We start from the raw sequence: 17,428 nt of genomic DNA, 5'->3' as shown, positions 1-17,428 counted from the left end.
ACGACATCAACTCGGCGGGGTTTTGGAAGCACTGGCCATAAACTCTGCCCAACGATTTCAAAAAAGAAAATTACAGGCCTCCTTGTGTTCCCGAGAATATGCAAATGCCGCGGCGCGGGCCTCCCAAGGCTCTGCGAGGGCTCGGGGCTGGGAGCCGAATACCCGCGGAGCTGCCTGGGAACGGGAACCGCACTCCCGGGAGCACGCGGCGCTTCTCCCCATCGAGGGGGCGGCGCGAGGCGCCTCCAGGCTGGGGAGCGAGACTGCCAGGGGCTCGGCGACTGGTGCCCGAGTCGCTGCCCCCTGCCCACGTCTCTCCCAACCTTGGCCTCTGCACGGTCTACGGTTTGCTTTGCGTATTTCGCCTTCAGTACAAACCCCCAATTAAGTCTGGGGTTTTCTTCTTTGCAGAGCTGGGTTTCGGTGACCAGCGGTTTTTCTGGTATCTAGAGACTTTCCAGTTTGGAGGCGGCCTGCCAGGCGGATCGGGCTTTGGGGTATTTAGGAAATGTCTCCCACGTTTAATCCCCGAAGTAGTTGCGTGTCTGTATGGTCCCAAGTCCCTCCTCGAGTCTCCGCTTTGCAGCGTCTTGGGCCGTCTAGTAGACGATGCGTCTTAGGAGTGCCGGGATCGGGCTGTGTTCGCAGGCTTGGATTGGGGCGCGAAGTTGCGGGAGGCAGCGCCTAAGACAACTCTGTGCTGGGGCTGTGCGGACGTTTGTCACCTGCGCCTGGCTGGGCCGGTTCCGGACCCCAAGGAGAGCCTACCTTGGCACTTACAGACTAGGAGGCACTGAATCCCCAGCAACAGGGGTCGCGGGATCACTGCGTGGGGTCTATGCGCACAGTCCCTTAGGCAGCTCCAAACCCGGAACGGGCTGGGTCCCTTCCCTTACACCTCTGTGTGGGGCCGAATCAGCTCGTGGGATTTGGGAATGAGGAGGGAACAGCCCAGTCAATTCCGTAGGGCAAATAGACGGGCAATGAGGAGAGGCTGCGGAAGGGGGCCTTTCCCCTTCCTGCTCCCCGGTTCCGGGTACCAGGGCGCTAAATGTCCTTCCCGTAGCCCGGGTGCTGCGCCTGCAGCGAGGTCCCCTGGTTTGCAAACCCCTCAGGGCAGCTCATTCCCCATGACGTGCGCAGCTCTTGGGGCCTGGAAGATTGGGGAGAGCGAGGGGCCAGGCGTGCAGTTTCGGAGCGGGCGATGCCTCCCGGCCCACCTGCCTCCCACAACCAGTAGCCAACTCGGGCGGAGGTACGGACCGCGCATTGCAAAGCGCCCAAAGGGAAAGGGTTGTGATTGCGTTCCCAAGAGGGTGTCGGATGCAGAAGCATGTTAGGAAGGGCGCCGCCTACTGGTTCACGGAGCCACTCGATTCACAGAGAGGGAGAGTTAAATGAGACCCAGCTAGCCCCCTACCCACAGAGGGTCCTTAGCTTTGAACTCCGAGCCGGTCAAACTTAAGCTGCTTCACCACCTCAAACGGCCACGGCCTTGGGCCCAGGACGCAGATAGCACTGAGGATTTGAGGAGCAGGGCCTACGACTAGAACAGTTTTAACCCTACGGATTCCCGCCACAGCTGTGGCACAATTTCAAAAACCAGACGGCAGGCAATTTAGAAATATGCCGGCGGCTGAAACAGCCTGCGAGTGGGGTCTCCCGCCTTGCGCAGGGCAGAAAGTGCGCTTGTGCTCCCGCCGCACTTCGGGTGCGTGCACTTCACCTTCTGGTGACCGTGCCACTCTCGGGCTCTGGACCCGGGCAGTTTTGCTTAACTTGCGGTTTTGTTACATCGGAGAGCTGCCACGCAACTGCGTCCCCAAAGGCCGTTTTGGTCTGAACAGTTTTGGGCCTGTGGGGTGGAATCTGCTGAAAAAGGAAAACAAACAAAACAAAACTATACTCCCATTACTCGGAACCATCCTATTTCGAAAGCACCTTTAATGAGGTCGGCCTGGCAAAACATGCGGTGTTCACCCCAGCGTCCCCGCACCTCACCAGGAGCGCTAACGGGTCGTACTAACTGGTCTCTCCCAGGTACAGGGATATCGGGGAAAAGCGTGGCGCACCCTCGCTCTGGCTCTTCGCATCCCTCGCCGCTCAGCCATCCAACAGTGGGGAAGTCCGGCCCGACTAGGACCTTGCTGCCCGCCCTTCCCCCAAACTAGCCAAAGCCGAGGGACCGTCCCTAGACCCAGGCCGCCGGTATCCCTTTGTGATCAGGCCAGAGCCGGTCTCCTTTTCGTTTTCGCGATAAATGCGACTTGAGCCCCGGGCACAGGCGGGCCCAGCTTTTGGCTAACAGGAAATCGCCTCAAGGGCTGAGCTGCAGTTCTGGCCCCTGCGCTAGCTCGCTCCTCGGGGCCGCTGGGGGTCTCCGGCCTCGTGTCGGCCGTGGATCGGAGCCAGTGGGTCCCCAAGGCCGCCCACCGGGCATCGTTCGTTTCCGGCGCCCGGACGAGCCCAGCGCGCCCAGGCGCCACTTTCCCAGTGAAATCTGCTTTTATTTGCTCCGAGCAAACCCCGGGCTCTCAGCGCTCCCGCCTGATGGATGCAAATGTAAATGTGCACTTATTTAATTGGATCAGGCCCCAAGATAAAAGAGATAAACGGCTCCCCGTTTGCTAACTTATTTTCCGAGGCATGCAGCGCCGCGTGGAGGGGAAGCTAATGAAGGCGCTACGCGTCGCTCGGCGCTTGAGCTCTCCGCAGCCGTGGCGCTCTGGCCGGCGGGCTCCGCGTGGGCTGCGACTCCTCGTCCACCTCCTTTGTACTGGCCCTGCCCGCCCGGTAGGGTCCCTGCGGGACCTTCTGTGCGCCAGGCTGGGAAAGCGAGAGGGCGCGGCGCTGTCATGTCGCTTGGAAATACCCCGCCCTGGCCACAATTTTCTCCACTTCGGCTTGATCCCCCCACCTTTCTTGCCCAGCTCCTCATGCTTGGGTCATATGGACCGGGCCCATTCTATAGAAAATCCATTCTATTTTCTCCAGTCTTCTTTCTTCCCCGGGCCACGTTTTCCACCCCTGGTGTCGATTTAAGAAAAAAAGATGCCAGGGCCACGAAAAAAGATCAGGAGCACCCCTCTGGCCACCAGTGTCCGGTGGAACCACCCTTAAGACGGAGGGACGCCCTTCTCTCTTCCCAGATGGCCCCCTTTTGGATCCTGGGATTTCTTACAGAATCTGGTGGAAGCCATGGATTAACCCCTCTTCCCCCAAATAACGTACGCATGCAATACACACAACACTTCAACAATTTCAGGGGGTCGCGGAACCCCCACGATCAGACATTAAGAAAAAGGGGTGCCTGGCTCTTGCCTCCCTGGGTCGGAGTTCGGAACCTCAGCGCCAGCGTGTCCTCCTCCGGAAAAAAAAAAAGTCCTTTTCCCAATTTTGGGTCTCCCCCCCACCGACCCCCTCACATCTCCGCAAAGTTTCTTTTCTGTTCACAAGGGCTGGGAGGAAGTTGGGGGTGGGGGAGAGGGAAAGAGGCCTGATGAGACAGCTTGCCAAGGATGGGTGCAAAGGAGGGGGAAGGGAGAGGGAGGGCGCCCTAGGCGGAGACCCTCACCAAGTAGCCCCCAGAGGCTGGGCTGGGCAGCGCCGGACAGGGCTGGAAGGACTGGACCTGGTGAGGCTGGGTAGGGCTGGGTCGCATGTGGCCGGGCTGGGCAGGGCGTCCCGGGCCGCGCCCTGTCCCCAAAGCGCTGATGGATTGGCTTGTCAGGAGCGCTCTGTGCGCGGAGCCCATCAGAAAGCACTTACCTCGCTAAACTGAAATTACTGTCTTTTCAGGGGCTAATTTGTGTAACTCCCATGGAGGGGTTTGGAGGGGGTTTGATGAGGCATAAAATGATGATTAATGAATTTATTGGCCGCTGCTCATCAAACAAGAGCTGGAGAGCAGGCGTCCTCACCAGCGGCCTGGCGGTGGCGCTCAGCACAACAGGGGTTCTGTCTTGGGCCGGGGGCGGGGGGGGGGGGGGGGTGCTCAGCACCTGCAAGGTTTCCCCAAGTGCCTGGCCCTGGGTGCTTTCCTTAGCTCAGACCTTGGCTGCTTCCTGCTGGCCAGTCAGATCCGGGCGCAGGTTCTAGCCTCACTGCCATCGCCCCCTGTGGGCTGGATCAAGCCTGGTGGAAGGCCAGGAGGCTGCAGACCCACAGGGTTGGCTGTGGTCTCTCTGGGACTCGAGTGGTGCCAACTCAGCAGCATGGAGCTGGGAACCGTAAGCTGTTGTCTGAAGAAGTTATAGTTTACTGGGTGAGTGCTTAGGCCTTGGTGGCTCAGCACTGCCTCTGCAACTTAATAGTCATGTGTCCTTGGACAGGACAATCTGAGCCTCAGTGTCCTCATCTGTGAAGTGGGGTTGTATCACCCTGAGTTTTGTGAGGATCACTGTGCATGCACATAGTGATCCTTCAATATAGTTATTAGTCATTCTATCTGAAGATTTCAGTTCATTGGAGACACTAACCAAGGCCTGGGGGTAAAGGCAGAGGGTGGGAGGCAGAGGCTTTGGGTTTCAGACTTGAGGTGGAGGATGCTGCCAGAACAGCTGATCTTCCTTAGCACTACTCTCTGGTCCCCCCCACCTCCCCACCACTTTCCCTGATTGTGCATCACTCCCTGGAGCTTGATGGGTGGACAGTGAGGAGCCTGGGAAGGGAGTTAGGCTAGGAAGTTGCCCAGTTAGAGCTGAGCTTTTTAGGGAGCTGACTGGACCTGCCTTGCGGCTCATTCTTGCAGGCAGAATTGAATTTCAGATTAGTTTGCAGGACAGTTCAGAACTCCTCCCACTCATAACCTGACCTTTTTTTGAAGGCTCCTATCTTCTGGAATCTGTCCACAAGAACCTTTTGGCTATTTCTACTGGTCTTAATTAATATCCAGCAGTCAATGAACTTATAAGTTCAGCATGGATTCTTTTCTCTGGAGGCATCACCTTCCCTGCCTAGCTCACATCCTCTCATAGGGCCTGTCCCAGATCTCCCAACAATAGGCTCCACCTTTGCCTCCCCAGGACATCCTGTCTTGCTGAAACAGAAGACAGAAAAGACCTTTGCATTGACCTCTCCAGTAGAATGCATATACTTGTTTTCATGTTAGTGCAGCTCCACTTAAACTGTTCCTTTCTCTTCCTCCAACTGATGTTAGTTGAGCACCTATAAGATGCCAGATGCATTGTTCTAGGTGTTGATGACACACAGATGAATAAAACAAAGTCCCTGCCCTCCTGGAGCTTACCCTTTAGAGGGGAATACAGAAAATACACAAGTGAGTGTGATGGTGACTTATCACAATGTCTGCAAGGAACATGCTCTTTCAGTGAGGGTAGCCTAGGAAGCTTCCCATAATAGGTAGTATTTGAGCAGAGACATGAAAGAAGTTAGGGAATAGGCCATGCCAGAAAGAATAGCAAATGCAAGGATCTTGAGGTGGGAGCAGGTTTGAGCAACAGCCCAGAGACCTTTGTGGGAGGGGTAAGGCCGAGGCAAAGCTGGGATCAGGTTATATGCAGCCTCATATGGCCTGGTGAGATCTTGGGATTTATGATGACAGACAGAAAGGGGGAAGTGCAGGAGGGCTTTGAGGGGAGCAATAGAATCTAAGTTGTTTTCAAGGCATCTGAGGAGCTGAGATTCTGGGAGGGCAAGAGTGGAAGCAGGGACCAGTTAGAAGGCTGATGGAGAATCCAGGAGGAGCACCAGGTGGTAGAGAGGTGGAGAGAAGTGGTTAGGGGTGGGCTATATTTTGAAAGTTGAATCAACAGGCTTTCCTGATGTTTTGGATGGGGGGGGGAGTTCTTGATGCTTCTAAGGAGTTGGGCCTGAGCACCCAGGGGAATGGAGAGGGAGGGGTGCCATCTGCTGGGGTGGTCTAACATCAAGGGAGGAGGGAAGCAAGATACTCTTTGGCCCAAAAGAGCTGCTTTCGTGGGCATACAGGGTGTCTGGTGGCAAAGTACCCAAATGTCCAGGGCAGATACACATGTCCAGGGAAAACTCTAACGTGAACAGATCCTGGAACCATCCTGACTAGGTCTTCCCTTTTATTTCTGTCTTTTTTACCAGTGGAGAAACTGAGGTTCGGAAAGTGACAATGACTTTTCCAAGCTCACGCAGTGAGTTCACAGGCAGAGCTCCTAACTCCTAAGCCTGTGTTTTTCCCTGCCTCATCCAAGCTAAGTTCTCTGGGATATCTGTATTTTAACAGAGAACTCCTGGAAACAAAATGCTTTAACAGAGAGGAATGAATTTATAATGGTGGAATCTCAGACACTGTGACAGGCTGTCAAGGGAAATATTTTTAGGCCGGGCTGGGAAACATTTTAGCTCTCCTCAAACGCTGCTGAAGGAAGCTGCCTCCTTAGAACTCCATGTGTGAAATACAGATGCGGGAGAAGCTCAGAATGCACCTTCTCTCACAGAGACTCAGCAACAAGGAGGACCTGGGACTGTTTCCCCCGCCAGGGAGTGTTTTCTTCCCTAAATAATTGCTATTTAAAAGGATTTGCTCATTTCTTCTGTTGGAAGTGACTTCTGCCCACTCACAATGTCTCACATAACACAATCAAAAATTAATGTTCCTTTGTACATTGTTTTACAGAGCAACTCCTATCAAACAAAGATTTGAGTTGAAGGGAGGTCCCCAAATCATGGGTTTTTCATGCATTTATTTTCAATTTCTTTTTTTGACATTTCACCTCGACTGTTTTTTCTCAATCCTCTTCTTGACTCTTTTTGTGTTGTGTGTATGGTCATCAGCTTGAGGATTTTTTTTCTGTAAACTATCAGTGGCTTTGTCTCGAAGGGAATCCACAGGCCCTTAGGAACAACATCTCAACATCTTTCAAGCAGAGTGAGACATCTGTTAGCCTTAGATTTTGAATACCCTCATCATTCCAGAATGTTCCAGACACCTTCCCAGCTAACATGATTTGACATGAGAATTACCACACAGTTGTTTCTGAGACTTTTTTTAGATCCAAACCACAAAATTTTAATGTTTGTTTGTTTGTTTTGTTTGCTCTCTATTTGTATTCAGTATCTAAATCCAAACCCTGTGGTAATAGGTGACTCTTTTTCCAAATACTCTTATGTGCAAAGACGTTCATTGGTAGCTAAGGACCAATTTTCCTGGATCACATAAAAGAGTAGATTAGTGGCAACTTGGAGAAAAGGGCTCATTTGGAATAAACACCACCTCTTCACTCTCGTAAAGAGTGTGGCAGAAAATTGTTGGCCTGGTTTATTTTGGTTGGTGGAGTTGTTTTTCTCTACAGATTTTTTTTTCTTACCTTTTTTTTTTTCTTTTTAATTTTCCCTTCCAATCTGGTAAATGCCTGACAAGTCCTAGCGCATGTAGAAGGAAAGTCTGAGAAGGCTCCATAGGAAGGGAGACTAGAAGGAAGGAAGACTCAGAGCACCTAGTAAGGCTCAGAGCGCCTGAAATTTTACTCATTCCAGCCCCAACCTCCAGATCCTTGTCACAGCCTCTGACCATTGGAACTACTATTGACAGGGTAATTTCCTTCAAATTTTGTCACCATTATTTGAAAGAAATATTTATACTGCTATGATGACTGAAACAAAAGACAACTATAAAAAAAATTCTATGAAGTTCTTGGTCTCTGGGCTTTGAAGGTGGCTGGCATCTCTCAGGGTCTCTGGTTGCTTCCAGAGGCTTTCCCCAACTTTATTCTTTCTGCTTTGCAGGCTGCCCTCAAAGTTACATGGGCCCGTTAAGTATCTCTTTACCCCCATCTAAAATCATCTCATGTACCCTCAGAGATGTACTTACTACGCTTGGGGAAATAGCAACTGCTCATTTTACAGATATGGAAATTGAGGTCCTAAGAGGTAAAGCAACTTGCTCAGGATCACACAGCTGGTTGGTGACTGAGCCAGGGATGGCTGCCTCTCCTTCCCTACCCTGCTTCCCCCACTCCCTCACTGCTTACCTCTGGAAGCTCTTTCTTAATAAATCCATTGCACCCCAATCATCAGCTCATGGTGTGCTTCTCAGGAAGCAGGACTCAGATGGGAGGATTCTTACCAATCTGCTGAACTTTGGTTCCTTTTACCCACTGGTTCTGCAATGCACGAACCTCTTTTCCTGTCTGTGGGTCACTCTTTGGGAGTAAAAGGCAAGATCAACAAATGAATATGCTTTTTGATGCCAGAAGGGATCCTGGCCCTTCTTCTTGTAGGGAAAGAAGAGGGGGCTGGAGACTCTAGCTCTGAGCAAAGTTTGGGGGCTGGGGAGTTGGCGGTTCTTAGGTGATACCCCAGTGGGCTTGAGGGAGTAGATGCCACATCCCCAACAGTCCCTTGTGTCTAACTTTCTCCAGCTGCTCACTGGTGAGGGTTTCTTGTCTCACTTTCCTTCTTCCTGAAGCCACCTGCAGTGACAGTAACACACAGTAACTGTTTAGTGTTAACAAGTGTGTGTGTGTGGGGGGGGGGTGGCTGTTGGGTTCCCAGCTGTGATGTCACTCAAAGACAACACCCACCCCCTCTTGACCTTTTCCTTCTCTTTTCTCCCTGGGCTGGGAGTCAGGTAGGTCAAGCCCTATCTTTCTGGAAGGTTGGCCATGACCTTCACTGGTTCTACGTGCACAGCTGGTTCAGCATCCTGCCCCGGCTCTCACCCTTGCTGTAAGCTGCACATCTGTCTGCCTCAATGCATATCTCCAGCTGGAAGGACCACATGCAACTCAAATTCAAAATGCCCCAAGCTCAAGTCACCCCCTTCCCATTCCTATCCTTCCCCCAACCTCAGATCAACTTTTCCTCCTGCTGTCCTTCACCCAGTCTCCCAGTGGAGGGAATTTAGAAACCTCCTGCCATCTCTCATTCCCCCACATCTCTCAGGCATTCACTCCCCACGTCCCATGGATCCTTCTGAGGGGTCTCATTCAATGCCCTCCCCTCCACTGCTCAGGTCTGCACCTTTGTCATCTGTTGCATGGACTGTGGCATATTCTCTGAACTGTCTTCCTTCCCAGATCATCTTTGTAGCACCAACACTGAGCCCAAAGCCTGGTGTGTCCTGGGTATTCATTTTTTTTTTTTTTTTTTTTTTTAAAGATGACCGGTAAGGGGATCTTAACCCTTGACTTGGTGTTGTCAGCACCACGCTCAGCCAGTGAGCAAACCGGCCATCCCTATATGGGATCCGAACCCGGAGCCTTGGTGTTATCAGCACCGCACTCTCCCAAGTGAGCCACGGGGCCGGTCCGTGTCCTGGGTATTCAATAACTGTTGATAAAGATGAACAGAAAAGGATCCTAACCACTGTACATGTTTGTACTTTCCCATAGAATTTCACTACGAATTTTGAAAGAGCTCAGGTCACACAGATTTGGGTTCAAATCCTCACTGTCCTCTGTTATTTGGGGTATGTTAGTAAGCCAGATTAAAAGACTGAGGAATCTAAACAGAGAGGCGGAGGACCTGTGGCAATTGAGAAGTTGGGCTCCAGAGATTGATGGCCTGGATTCCATTCCCATCTGTGCCATTTTCCAGCTGTGGAACCCTGGGCACATTCTTTCCACCTTCTGAGCTCCAATGTCCTCATCTGTAAAATGGGGATATAACAGTCTCTACCTCTGAGAGTAAATGAGATAATGCATGCAAAGCCCACCAAAGCACATGGCTGACTCTCAGTAAAATGAGCCCTAACCATTATTACTTAATAAGTATTACTTCATATTATTGAAAATGACTTCATCTGAGAATTTCTAAAATTGTGTAGTGTGTTTTCCGCAGTCCTTAACTGCTTCACATCTTTTTGCTGACCAGCAATGTTTGAGATGTTTAGAGTTAAAAAAAAAAAAAGGCCTTATTTTAAGAATCACTCCTTGGGACATTATTTCATTACTTAAACTTACTGCTGACTCATCTGCCCTTTGATAACTGAGTCTTTCTTTACCAATAACTTTAATTACATCAATCACTCATTCCAAAAACCGCTGAATAATGAAAACTCCTAGAGGTGACACCATGGACTTCTGTCACACAGCAGGCAGGGGCTTGTGGAGGGAGAACAGGCTTTTTTTTCTTTTTTTAAAAAAATGGCATTCAAACAGGAAAATATGTTTAGCTTTCATGATTACTATGTGTCCATCTACCTCACTATCTATCTATAATTAGCAATCTTCATAGCAGGAGGAAATGACAATTCATAACTTCTTGAATACTTCATCTTTTGACATTTCTAAGTCATAAGGCTCAAGTCTCTGCCTCTGGAATAAAATAAACAATGTTTGAGAATCCCAACACCAATTCCTTTGCTAAAAAAGCTGCTAACTGTATAGTTCAATGATTAACATATTATCTAAACAATTATTGTTAATAATTCTTATTAAACTCTTAGTATATGCCAATTATCGTACTAAAGGTTTTACACACACGATCTCAGTAGAGCCTCATCAAATCCTACAGAGCAGGTACTGTTATTAACCCCATTTTACAGATGAACAAACTAAGGTTAGCTTGCCTAAGTTGATGTCAAAGTAAGATATGAGCTTGGAATGTCTGACTCTAATTTTCTGTGCCTAGATGGAGCAAGGAAAGAGCTGCTGGCTGTCCTTTGCTGCTTTAGACATTAGCTGTTTTTCCGGCAATTCATAGTACAGTTCTACTGTGAGTTGAATAAAGTACCTGCTACTTGTTAAGCTTGAAATGTTATCTGATCCTACAGGGAAGCAGTGATACTCGATTTGCTGAGAGGAGTAGGAGGATACCAGGAGTGGGCATTTCACAAAACCCTGCCCCAAAGTGCACTATCTTCCTTCCTCCTCTCCAGGTCCTTGTCCCCTCACTGCTGGACTGTGACATCAGCCCCCTAGTATGTCTCTCTGTCTCCAGACTCTCCCTTCATCTTTCCATCTACATACTCTTTCCTTATCAACCAGGAGACAGTGGAGCTATGGAAGGTTGTAGAGCAGGAGAGTGACCAAACAACAACAACAACAACAACAACAACAACAATAAAAACCACAAAGCTATGCTTCAGAAAGAATAAAGTCCCAGATCCTCTATCTGTCATTCAAAGCCCTTCATCAGTCTAACTCCACTGTCCTCTATAGCCCCATGTCCTGAGACTCCTCATGGGTATCTTGTGTTGTGGTCACACTGGCTTAACCGTCACTCCCCACTCCCTTTTTCAAGGCTGGTTTCTCTGTCTCGGTGCCCTCCATCCCATCAAATGTCTAAATCCACCTGACCTTCAGAGACTCAACCTAAGCTCTTCTAGAGAACTTTCTCAATGGCTCTAGCTCATTGTGCCTCCTCTCTACATGCGGCTGCTGCTGAGCAAGACGCAGCAGAGTGCATAGGCTCTGGGGTCAGAGAAATCTGGGTTTGCCTCTCTCCTCTGCCACATATCAGCTGTGTGACCTTGGGCAAGTGGCTCAACCTCTCAGAGCCTCAGTTCCACAAAAGTAAAGATGAAAACATCTGTGTCCTGGAGCTAGTGTTAGGATGGGTGTGAGCATGTCTGAAGAATGCATTCTAGTACAGCTGACAGAGAGAGGTATGTTCATATTGGGTACCTTTGCATAAGACTAGAAACAAGACAGTTTCAAAAAGCACACATATCAGTAAGCTCTGGACTGGTTTCTCTGATCTTTGCATGTAAGTTCCCTTGAACATGCAGATCTGGCTTTGAACTCTTGTGGCCTACTTATCTTGAGCCAGAACCACACTGCTTGTCTTACTATGGCTTTGTAGTATGCTTTACTATCTGATAGGGCAGTCCTTCCTCTTTGCTTTTATTTTTCAAGATTATTTGACTTCGCTATTTGGGGACATTTATTCTTCCACACAAATTTTAAGATGAGTTTATCAAGTGTTAAAATCATTGTCTGTGTGCTCTTTCCATAAGAGACATAGAGTTTTGGCATGATGGTTATAGAGGTAGCTCTGAGGCAGGGTGAAAGGGGATGGTATGCCCTGCTCCTGGAAAGCATCACTCGCCTGTGCCTGGCACCTGTGTCAGGTGCTCTGGGCAGAGTGCAGAGCTGGCTGCATGAGGACTTGGGGCTTCTGGTGCATCCATACCCAATGCGAGAGGTTTCCTTACCTCCGTCAGGGTTCCCATAAATACTTCTGGACCAGTTCTGGGTCCTGACCCTTTCCTACACACTGATAAGTACCAGAGATCTAGAATACATGGTGACTAAGATCGTGGGCTCAGGAGTCATGTCTGGGTTCCTGTCCCTTCATGATTTCCTCCCAAGTGCCCCACCTTAGTAAATGGCACCACCATCTAGAAACCCATGAATCAGCCAGCTTTCCCAATTTTCTTCAAATTGTCACATTCAGTTACCAAATCTGGTTGATTCAACATCCTCAATTTTTTGCTTAAGTCTCTACTTCTTTCCATTCCCACCGCCACTACTGTCATCTAGGCCACTGTCACCTCTCACATCCTTAGTGGCCTCCAAGCTCTGGTCTTGTTCCCCATGGTTGATTTCCCCACTGAGGTCAGACTGCATATGAGTTATAGAATTCCCTTGCCCCTTTCCCAGGCTGTTTCCTCTGCCTCAGGGCCCTCCATCCCAGTCACCTGTCTAAATCCACATAAAATATTTAATGCCTAAAATATTTAATGGTTCTCTATTACCCTCACACAAGGCCCAGAGACTCCTAAGTATAATGATCCTTCAAACTTTATGCTCTGAACCTGCAAATGGTTGGCCATGTCCATGCACTATTTTGCCTTTGGTACTTTGCACAAGCTGTCCTCCCTGCATGGCTTGTCCCCTTTCTGCCCCTCTCCCCCACCTTCCTGTAGTCAGCCCATACACCATGAAAGCTCCTCCTGGTCTGCCCTCTCTGTGCTAAAATAAAGTAAGGGATGAGCATGAATTAAAACCCTACTTTTACCCTTTGCTAGTTGTGTGAACTTGGACACAATTTACCTCTGAGATCCAGTTTCTCCATTTGTAAAATGGGACACAATCATAGTGTTGAGTCTGTTCCAGGTGGACACTTTAAGTCAGTGTAAAATTCACTGCCTCATAGGATTGTTGTGAGGATTAAAGGAGATCATCACAGGCAAATTTTATAGGCCTGTGGAGGAATAAACAGAGGCATAAGGCCCAATCCTAGCCTTAAGGAACTTTTCAATGAAATTAGACTCATATCACCATGGCTGACAGCTCCTTGAGAACAGTATCCTTCCTTCTTTTTTCCTAAGGGAACCCCAATTTTGTTTGGAGTGGCAATGTGCCCAGCTCTAGGGGATGAACCATTTATGTCCAGGACAGTTGTAATAAGTCCACTTCCCTTTGCAAGATGCTCATTTTCCCAGCCTTCCTTGCAGCTAGGTGGTCATGTGATAAGTTCTGGCCAATGAGACATAAGGAGAAATCTTCTATCCTTTCTGAATCTCAGTCTCTTCTTCTGTAAAATGAGGAGGTGGGATCAAAGAGCAGTGATATTTAATCCCCCTGCTTTTTTTTTCTTTTTTCTTTTCTTTTTCTTTTTTTAAAGCAGAGGATCCCCTTTTATATTTCAAAGAAATCTTATGTGGAATCCTAATATACTTAACAAAAAAAGCACAATTGCTGTAATTGAAAGGGGGATTGGACAGTGCAGGAGCCCTGTCCCAGCCTTTGCAGGCAGCCCACTTGGAAAACCACCGGGTCAGAGCATCTCTGCATCCTATACTGGATATGTATCATTTTATTTATTTTTTTGAACACTGAGATTCCATTCCAGCTTCCTGAATTTCCCCTGGGAATCACCCCTTCACTCCTGTGGGTCCATATGCTTTTGATGAAGTTAATTCAATTCTGGTTTCAGGGCGAGGCACATGATTAGGCATGACCAACATTCCATCCCTCTGGATACAGAGATTGGTTCAGGAATGTGCACATGACCCAATTTAGCCCAGTGAGATTGAGGCCTAAGAGTTTGATTGAAATTGAACAGAAGTAGAAGCTTTCTTTTCCCATTGAACCTGAACCCTGGGACTATGAAACGTGAGAATGAAGTTCACATGGAAGTGAGGGAACAGAGCAGAAAGATGGAAAGAGAACAGATCTCAGAGGCTTTGAGCTTTGCCTGAAAACAGACAGACCTGCCACTGGACTTTTAGTTTGGTGAGTCAATATTCCCTTTTATTTAAGTAGTCCGAGGTTCACTTTCTATTATTTGCAACCCAAAGAGTCCCAAGTAGTACAGATTCCTTCCAGATCCAGAATCCTGGGATCCTCAGAGAGGTAGATATTGGGGCTTTCATGAACCTTCCAGTTTTCCTCTTCCTGGGCACATGGAAGGCTTGCACTTCCTCACTCATTCTGAGAGAAGCATGGCATGTGACTTTCTTTGCCAACAGCAGGTGAGTGAAGTGCTATGTGTCACTTGCGGTGGACTCTTTAAAGGTCAGTACATGATTCACCCCTCTCTCTTTCCTTCCTGAAATAATGTTCCAGATGGTGGAGACTCCATCAGCCTGGGTCCCAGATTGAGGACAACGTGGAGCAGAGACTTCTGCTGATCTTGGTGGATGTGTACTGTGAGCGAGAAATAGACCTTTGCCATTTGAAGCCATTGAGATACTGGGCCATTAGTTACAGTAGCATACTACAGCCTATCCTGAACTATACATAAAATCCTCCTTTCTCCTCCTCCTCCTTCTCCTCTCTTCCTCCTCTTCCTCCTCCTCCTCCTTTTTCCTTTTTCTCTCTCCCTCCCCCCTTTGGCTGCCTTGTTCTGCCCTGCAGTCTTAAAACTCTATTCCTTAACTTATCTTCTGTCAACAGAGCATTGAAAGGCTTCCAAGACTGCTCACCTCCTGCCTTCCTGGTGATATCCAAGTGGACGCTGGCAGGAGATAAGCCACCCACCCTGACAAAGTCGTGCCCCTGGTATCCCCATCAGTGCCAATCAATTACCACTGTCAGTCATTCATCCTCCCCAACACTGGCCTCAGCAGGTCAACTTCCTAACTGTATTACTGGACACAAAAAGGGCTCTGAGTTCTGGAATAAGATTTGCTCCAGAAATTCCCATTCATTACCTGATGAAAATGAACAAAATTCTGAAGTTTGTGGCATGGTTTGCATAACGTAATGTTCTGCCAAGATTAAAAAAAAAAAAAAATGACAACTTAAAAATTTATATACACCAGTTTTTGTTGTTAATAAGCACTTTTTAGAGCCGATCAGTTAATAAAACCAATGCACAAGATTCTGCAGCTGGGGTGGAGGTTTGGAAATGACTACGTTCTTTTAAAAGTGGAAAAGTAGAAGTAAATCATTTACACGTCTGACTCTCAGGGACCTCAAATTCATCTGCCTACAGGGCCAGACAGCCCATGTCAGTGGGTAAAGCGGAGCAGATGGGAGGGGTGGGGGCTTCAGGAAACTTCACAGAAATACCTGTTCTACATTCAGTTTAACTGATTGTCACCATATAGGAATGTAGACCCAGTGTTGCTTGTTCTTTCTAGTTTTTTTCCAGGGAAACTTAAAATCCATATAAATTGTCAATTATATTATATTTTTCCTGAAATACCATAAGCTTCAAACTTAGTTGGCAACCACAGGCAGAATGTTGGTTAGTACATACCATACAGTCACCCTCATTATCTCTTCCCATTCTACATTATTTTTGTTTTACAGAGGAGGAAACCAAGGCCCAGAAAGGTGAAGTGACTCACCGAAATGGACACAGCTAGGTTCTAAAACTTCCGACTTCAAGTCAACTGCTTTCTCTCCCTCCTGTGTCATAGCTATCTCCTCGCAGCTCAATATGTGACAGAGAGGCTAACTGTATACCAAAGACTCATGCTCCTATTGCCATAGTGTAGCTTGTTCACGGGAAGCAGCTCCAAGCCAGGGACTATGCTTCCCAGCTTCTCTTGTAGATGAAGTCCTGTGACTAGTCCTTGCCAATGGCACATGACAGAAAGTAGTAAGTGTTATTTCCAGACAACAGCAGTTAAGAAATGGGCATGCCTTCTCCTCCCTTTTTCTCCCCCTACAGCTTGTTGCAGATGGACACAGCCACCTTGGAAACCATGCGTTGAAGATGAAAGGACCACAGATGGAATGAATCTGGGTTCCTGAATCATCATTTGGAGGAAAGCCACCTCCAATCAGGAGCATCCATTTTGGACTTGTCATACGGGTCAAATAAACTTTCATCATAATTTGAACCATTATATGTTTTTGGTTTTGTTTGTTACAGCAACTGGCATTACCTTAACCAATGCAAATATGAATGGATTTTTAAAAAATCTTTCCTTTTTCCCTTCTAGATTTGCAGGTGGAGTTTGTAATGGACAAGATCATCCACTTGAATCCAATGGGTCTTAGATAAGAAAAGAAATTAGTTTGGTTTCTGGGGATGAGGGTGTAGTGGCCCTGGGTGTCACAGTGTCACTGCATCTTTGCCCCCTCCCCAAACCTGGCTTTAAAGAAGGGCTTGTTCATGTTTCAGCTGGAAGGGAACATATTATCATTGAGCTCTCCTGGAGGAAGACAAGAGACAAAACAAGCATGTGGCCTGTCTGGGCCACACACCCTCAACCAAGATAGGAGTCAACATGTTTGGGAACATCAAAGACAGTGTGATATCTTAAGCATAAGGAGATTAACATTTACAAAGGTTTGCCCCTCGGCCTGTTCCCAGGAATCCAGCAGACAGAGCCAGAAGGAACAATTAACATCACCATCCTCATTGGGGTCTTCTGGCATCTCCTATTAGAAGATTTTCTTTCGAGCTTTCTGCTAGATTGGCTTGGAGGAGGCAGAGCATGGTATCACATTTAAGCAAGAACCCTGCACACGCAAGGGAGATGTTAAAACGCACAGGTCATGACAGCATAGAAATAAAGCCATGGGAAAGGAGAATTCTGCCCCCATCAGAGGGGAAGGAGGAGGGGAAGGGGGATGAGAGGGAGGGGGATGAAGGGGAGGGGGAGGGGAACGAGCGGGAGGAGGGGGAGGAGGAGGAGGAAGACTGACTTCACCCATATTCCTACAGTCAGAAACTGGGCGCTTTCCTAGGCCAGCCAGTCCGTACAAGAGCTGGGCTGAGACGATGTGCATGGACCGAGGGGGGGGGGGGTAAAGAACTGGTTTGTCTCTTTGAAGCAAGGGGCCAAGAATATCTCAACACACTCCAAGTACCAGCAACAGTAGGCAATGGAGGGGGACCAAAATCCCTTACAGCTGTTGGAAACCATACCCTATTCAGAGATAATTGGCAATTAGTTAAACAACTCCTGTTTAAAACACTCCTCCTCCCCACCCTCAAAGACAGCTGTGTTTTAAAAGGGGAGGGGAGAGACTTCTCAAGAAATGTGGAAACCTAATCTTCAAGTCAATAAAACATAAAAGAGCTCTGGGAGTAAATCAGTTAGAGAATTTAAAAATATGTCCTGGAAATGGAACATCTCTCTCAA

Source organism: Cynocephalus volans, chromosome 10 (assembly GCF_027409185.1).
Source record: "Cynocephalus volans isolate mCynVol1 chromosome 10, mCynVol1.pri, whole genome shotgun sequence".
NCBI lineage: Eukaryota > Metazoa > Chordata > Mammalia > Dermoptera > Cynocephalidae > Cynocephalus > Cynocephalus volans.
This window is presented reverse-complemented; position numbering follows the sequence as displayed.